This window comes from Typopeltis vanoorti, chromosome 24, assembly GCF_054136105.1.
Source record: "Typopeltis vanoorti isolate ZY-2024b chromosome 24, IOZ_Tvanoo_1.0, whole genome shotgun sequence".
NCBI lineage: Eukaryota > Metazoa > Arthropoda > Arachnida > Uropygi > Thelyphonidae > Typopeltis > Typopeltis vanoorti.
The window spans coordinates 15073182-15079470 of NC_143572.1; the positions used below are offsets into that span (position 1 = coordinate 15073182).

The 6289-nt window shown below is 43.2% G+C and overlaps 1 pseudogene; it reads left to right on the forward strand.

Annotated features, from left to right (window-relative positions):
• Nucleotides 1-5075: 5075 nt before the first annotated feature.
• On the forward strand, nucleotides 5076-6059 carry LOC150092943 (retinol dehydrogenase 14 pseudogene; annotated as a pseudogene).
• The last annotated feature ends 230 nt before the right edge of the window (nucleotides 6060-6289 follow it).

Genomic DNA, 6289 nt, shown 5'->3' on the forward strand with positions numbered 1-6289 from the left:
GGCCACAGTTTCCATTGCATTGATCGGCACCCACTTATCGCATACCGCTCAAGTCATCTCTCTCCAGTTCCTCCAACCCGCTTGTATCCTGCATCTCACTTCCTTCCCCGTCCCTCCATCTTCTTTCACTGTTCGACCTACGTATCTGAAGTCCCTATTCTTCCTGATGATATTTCCTTCCAGATCCGTCTCCTGGCCGCCATCTACTTTGCAACATATATACTCTGTCCTACTTCTGCTCTCTACCTCTGTCTACCAGTACTTTTCTCCATCTCTCCAGTTTAGCTGCCACTTCTTCTCTTGAATCTACACACAGCAAGATGTCATCTGCATACAACATAGTCCAAGGCGCGTCTTCTCTCACCTCCTACATCACCACCTCCATCACAATATTAAACAGGAACGCACTTAATGCTTACCCTTGATGCAAGCCAACTGTATCTTGAAAACTTTCTGTCTGCCCCAGGCATGTCCGAACTCTCGTCTTCACATTTCTGTACATCTTCTGCACCAACCTGACATATTTTTCCGGTACTGTCTTCTCTCTCCGACACTTCCAGACATCATGTCTTGGCACTCTATCGCACGCTTTCTCCAGATTAGATCAATGAACACCAGATGTAGCTCCCGTTGTTTCTCTCGAAACTTTTCCATCATCTGCCGTTACCCAAATATAGCACTATCGTCGATCGACCAGGCATGAAGCCAAATGGCTCCTTTGCAATCTCAACCTCTTTCCTCAATCTTTCATCAAGAACCTATTCTATAATTTTCATTGTGTTGGACATCATCTTTATCACTTTGTAATTCTTACAGTCTTGTGCACCCCTTTATCCTTGTAGATGGGTAAAAGAATACTTTCCCTCCACCCCTGGGATATATTTTCCTGTTGGCAAACTTTCATGAACAGGTCCCACAGCAGGTCAATTCTCTCTTCCCACAATGCCCTCCATTCCTCCACTGGAATCGGGTCAGGGCCCACCGATTTTCCATTTTTCATCCTCTTCATGGCCTCCCTCACTTCCACTCTACTAATGTTCTGCACCATCCCCTCAGAAGGCTTCTCTGTGAGTCCTAGCATTTTCCTCATTCAAAAATCCTTCAAAATATAATCTCCATCTCTTTCTTATATCCACATCCCTCGATAATACTCTTCCTCCAGCGTCTTTGATCTGCCTCATATGTAAGATATCGTTTGATGCCTTATTTCTACATTTTGCTAGTCGGTAATTTTTTTCTGTCCTTCCTTTGTATCTAATTGATCATACAGATCTTGCTATGGCATGGCCTTCGCCTGGCCACAACTCGTTTGGCTTCTTGCTTTCTCTCTCTGTATGCCTCTCTGTCCTCTATCCACTCTTAACTCATCCCACTTCTGCTTTGCCTTCCTCTTAGCCGTCACTGCTTCTTGTACATTATTATTCCACCACCAACCCTGTTTCTGCTCTCTAATCTTTCCAGATGTCTCACCAAACACCTTGATTGCACAGCTCAGAATTGTTTTTGAATTATGTCCCCACCAATCTTGTACACTTTCTAGTCCATCCGAAATCCTGTCTAACCCCCTCTCCCTAAAATGCTTCCGCTCTCTCTTCTTTTAAGCGAAACCACTTAATTGTCATCATCCCATGGCTTTCAAAGGTTCTTATCTTTGACTTTATTTTAAAGTCTGCGCACAGCAGCCGGTATTGCTGCGCCACTTGATCTTCTGGGATTACCTTACAATTTGTGATTTCCTTAAGATGTTTTCTTCTAGTCAAAATGTAGTCAATCTGTGAACTGTTGTTGCCACTTCTAAACGTTATCAAATGCTCTTCCCTCTTACAGAAAGAGGAGTTGACAATTGCCAGATCAAACACTACCGCTAAGTCCACAATCCTCTCTCCTTCTTGGTTCATCATTCCCACTTCATGCACCCTTTCACAGTCCCTATTCTGTCTCCCTATATATCTGTTCAAGTCTCCTCCAAAAATCACTATCTCGTTTTCTTCCAGTTCCCTCATTTCTTCATCTAGCATGTTCCAGAATTCATCTTTCTCCTCTGCTTTACAGCCAAATGTGAGCCGTATACAAATAAGACGACCTTTTGCCCCAAGCCACAGTTTCATTCACACGATCCTGTCGTTCCTCCTACCTACTTCCAGTACTTCGCCCTTCATTCTGCCACACACCGCAATTCCGACACCATTTCTTCCCTCTTTATTCGCTTCAGAGTAGAAACATTTTTACCCGTCTCCTAGTTCCTTCACCTTTTCCCCCTTCTACCGTGTCTCCTGCACGCATAAAATGTCCAACTTCCTCTTCTTCATCGTGTCTGCCACCTCTTTTCCGCTTCCAGTCATGCTTCCAACATTCAATGTCCCCCACTCGCAACATTCTCTCCACCTGCTGGGCTCGCTTCTTTATCAGCATCCGCCCTTGATGCGGGAGCCCTTGTCCACTTCTCGCAGCAGTAGGGCCAAGTCGCTGCGCATCGCCAAAGGGGTACGCCATAGCCTTTGTTTCCCTTTCTTTTCGACCCATTAGATCATAGCTACAGCTGGCAGTGGAGTTTTACGACCGGATGACCTTCCTGACATCAACCCGGGAGCCTGCGCCTATTGAGGCTACCTTTCCCTCCTCCGGTGGCTGCATAAGACAAAATGACATATCAAAATAAGAAAGATTCACCCCTATCCCTCGACTCTAGTAGCATTGGGGGGATGGAAGGAGCAAGAAGAGAAGAAAGAAGAAGAATTATATTCTTTGCTTCTTTCTTCTACCTATCTGTAATACTACAGATAGGTAGATTCCGTACAATTCAAAGTTAATATTCATTCATTCATCTATCTATCTTCAAGGCCCACTTAATTGGGTTGTGGGGGCAACAGCTGTAAGAGGAACTTCCAATGGTCACGATCTTCTGCCACCAAGCTCAGGTGTTTTGGTGGGATTCCCAAACGTGTCCGCCCAAGGTTTTGGATATAATCTATCCAGCGGGTCCTTGGCCCTCCACGTGGCCTCCCACCCTCTGGCTTGGCAAAGAGGGCCTACTGATGAGTCTCTCTTGTGGCATTCTGACCAGGTGCCCGTACCAATGTCACTGTGACCTCTCAACACGGAGAACTGCAGAGCTTCTGGCCCTGTCGAGCCTTGTCAGTCCCCATGGGCTGACAAGGCTCGACAGGGCCAGAAGGAATCTCATTTCAGCCGCTTGGATTTGTGTCCGCATTCTTTCGGTCATTACCCAACTCTCATGACCATAGGTGAGGATGGGGACATAGACTGTATTGAAGACAGCCAGCTTTGCCTTCTGGCTTAACTCCCGCTTCAATACTACCGAAAGGCCAAGCTCCCGCAATATTGCCTTGCTGATCCAATTCGAGTATCTAGCTCTAAGTCCCGCTTTCCGTCACTGGTGAATATGGAGCCAAGGTATTTAAACTTCTCCACCTGCCTCAGTGGGACTCCGCTTACATGTACAGTGAAGTGCACTGGGATGGTTGTCTTGAGACCACAAATGTTTCCGTTTTGGCCACACTGATCCTCATCCCGGCTTCTGCACAAACAGCTACAAAACTATCCAGCGTCCACTGGAGGTCATCTGTGGAAGAGCTAAGCAGAACTAGGTCATCTGCAAAAAGCAGACGTCCAATGCTACATCTTCCAATTCTGACACACTCACTGCCTTGGCTGTGCCTATCAATCCGGTCCATAAATATTATGAAAGGAGGGGTGACAGAACACACCCTTGGCCAACGGAGACTGTCAAATGTTCAGAATTTGTGCTGTTTACCTTGACACAAAACTCCGGGCATTAATACAGGGACTTTATGGCAGCTAATATTGGCCATCCTGTCCATACTCCTGTATTACTTGCCAAAGCTTATTCCTAGGAACCCAGTCATATGCCTTCTCCAAGTCCACAAAACATGTGTAGACATTCTTGGCATATTCCCATGATTTCTCAAAGACTTGTCTTAAAGTGAAGATTTGGTCAGTTGTGCTTCTACCAGGACGAAAGCTACATTGCTCTTCCTGGAACTTTGACTCAACTATGCTCCTGAACCGTCTTTCCAAGCACCTAGCATACACTTTCCCAGGCTGGCTGAGCAGAGAGATACCACGATAGTTGCTGCAGTCTTTCAGGTCTCCTTTCTTGAAGACTGGTATTATTATGCCTGTCAGCATTGCTTTGGTGCTCGCCCAGATACTCAAGCAGCCTGGCACACTCGAGTCAGCCAGAGAACCCCCGTCTCAATTTAAGGCTTTTAGCATTTCGTCGATTTTAGCGATTTTATTGCTAAATGGACCTCTTCTGCTCTGAGAACCAGTCATCGCCCTGATCTGCACCTCTTGGATGTCCACAACTGCTGGCAACCTGGGTTAAGAAGGCTCTCAAAGTATTCCCTCTATCTATGGAGGATATCCTTTCGGTTGTTAAAGGTACACCATCAGAGACCTTAATTGCCCTTGCTGTGCACGATTTCCTCCCTCGAAGGCGGCCGATGGTCTTCCAGAATAATCTGTTTGTATTTGCATACAAAGTATTCAAATTAAATATAGTTTTCATAAATATTAAATGGTTATAGATATTAATAACAAGACCAGCACGCATTCAGACATTTATTTTTATCAAACTTGTTTAACTCGTCCTCAAGTTAGAAATACTCATAACAAATTTAATATCTAGAAGAAATGCCATTTTATTAACATAAACATAAACTGTGATATTACCAAATTAAAGTTATAATAATATGCTAATAAAAATAATCCTGCTATCATGAGCATTTTGGATAAAATAGATCGTTAAATACATTATAATTTTATAAATTCCACCGGATTATTTTAAAAATTAAATTATGGTATCATGATATTAATGAGCGTGAACAATGTGTCTAAGAAAATATATAAACGATAAAAAAATTACAGTGCCAGAAGTAGGATCTTCTTTCTGCTTGCGAATAATTAATTATCTATTGGTTTTTAATAAAATTTCGTGATGGAAAAATCAGAGTAAGTATAAAAAAAAGTTAAATGTGAAGTTAAAATAAAAAACGCTATATCTTTCAGGAATAAAGACAGATAAAGAAGTCATGATTTCAACGCCCAGCTTTATTGTGTTGTTCGTAATAGGCTTTGTTCTTGTCTTTTTAAAAATCTACCTAAAGAGGACTTCAGGAATATGTAAGAGTACACGAGATATGACAGGAAAAACGGTGATCATCACAGGGGCAAACTCCGGTATCGGCAAAGAAACAGCGAGAGAGCTTGTACGAAAGAATGCCCGAGTGATCATGGCATGCAGGAGTGTTGAACGTGCAAAAGAAGCTTCCCTCGACATCGTACGATCGACTGGTAAAGACAACGTGGTCATCAAACAGTTGGACTTGAGTTCTCTGAAATCAGTGCGTGCATTCGTTGAAGACTTCAAACAGACTGAACAACGACTCGATGTCCTCATCAACAATGCTGGCATGGCCAGTGAACCAGGTTTGCATCTGACAGAAGACGGACTGGAAGTGCAATTTGCTACAAACCATTTCGGTCCTTTCTTGCTAACCAACCTCCTTCTCGATTTACTAAAGAAAAGCGCCCCCTCTCGGATTCTTATGGTGTCATCATGCCTTCACTTTTATGGTGCCTTGGATTTCGACAACTTACGTTGCGAAAAGCGCATTCTTCATCCTTTTTGGGTCTATTGCAATACGAAGCTTGCGAATGTGTTGTTCACTGTTGAATTAAGCCGAAGATTGCAAGGCACTGGAGTCACAGTGAATGCTTTACATCCTGGCTTAGTGGACACATCTCTCGACCGTTACCTTATAGGAACTGATAAATTTTTATTCAAATACGGAATGAAACCATTGCTATATCCCTTCCTTAAAGATTGTAAAGATGGAGCTCAGACTTCCCTTTTCTTGGCTATAGATGAAAGCGTGGAAAACGTGTCGGGAAAATATTTCGTAGATTGTCATAAGAGTGGTGTATCCAACATGGCCAGAGATGTGAATCTTGCCCAGAAATTATGGAAGGTATCCGAAAAGCTGACAGGACTATCGAAGCACGAACAGATGTGAAAAGTTTATTGAATCAAGATTTATCAGGTATATATTTTAGAACTCATTAACCACCCTTTTGGATGGTTAATGAGTTTTCACTGAATCACCTTTTAGGTCGACCTACTGAAGAAAAGCACCCTCTTTATCATTGCTTTAAAAATTAATATTGGTTTGCTTATGATTTCACCGTGGATGTTTTTAAAACCTGTTACAAGGTACTCGTTGTGAGTAGTCATCTGAACACCTGA